The sequence below is a fragment of the Eubalaena glacialis genome, chromosome 2 (assembly GCF_028564815.1).
Source record: "Eubalaena glacialis isolate mEubGla1 chromosome 2, mEubGla1.1.hap2.+ XY, whole genome shotgun sequence".
NCBI classification, from domain to species: domain Eukaryota; kingdom Metazoa; phylum Chordata; class Mammalia; order Artiodactyla; family Balaenidae; genus Eubalaena; species Eubalaena glacialis.
This window is the reverse complement of record NC_083717.1, coordinates 54,355,791-54,356,306: the sequence shown is the minus strand read 5'-3', so window position 1 is coordinate 54,356,306 and position 516 is coordinate 54,355,791. Positions and strand designations below refer to the sequence as shown.

Genomic DNA, 516 nt, shown 5'->3' with positions numbered 1-516 from the left:
ATTATATCAAGGTCAAAAACAACAATACTGTTTACACAAGCTAGATTTCCTGGGTTTATGAATTACAGGGTGGCAGGGCGGTTCTTCAAGCTCACGACCCCCCCCCCCCATGAATTCCAGCTTTCAACAACTATATTTAGTCTTCTTGCTAAGACGGATCTAAATTTACTTAACGGTGAATTTCTTTAACCTGGATTCTAAAAGTTTCGTTATTTCCCACACCGGGAGTCGAACCCGGGCCGCCTGGGTGAAAACCAGGTATCCTAACCGCTAGACCATGTGGGAGCCGATAACACGCTCTTTAACGTGGTAGTCAATTGAATCATTCCCGTCTGCTTCCGCTTTCGTTGCTCTGTCCCGCCTTCGAGTCGAAGCGGCCTTCTGCGCCTGCGCAGATCTTTGGCGCGCGGGACTCCTGGTCTGGTCTGGGCTGTGCTGCTTTTCTGCGCGCGGAGCCTGGAACCCGACGCGGGGGCCTACGGCTTGCCCAGACCCCTCACACCCCGCCTCGGGGAG

The 516-nt window shown here is 53.1% G+C and overlaps 1 non-coding gene across 1 annotated transcript; it reads right to left on the bottom strand.

Annotated features, from left to right (window-relative positions):
• Window positions 1-213: 213 nt before the first annotated feature.
• TRNAE-UUC (transfer RNA glutamic acid (anticodon UUC)) lies at window positions 214-285 on the bottom strand. The gene has a single exon. It is a non-coding gene; the product is annotated as a tRNA-Glu (tRNA).
• Window positions 286-516: the final 231 nt, after the last annotated feature.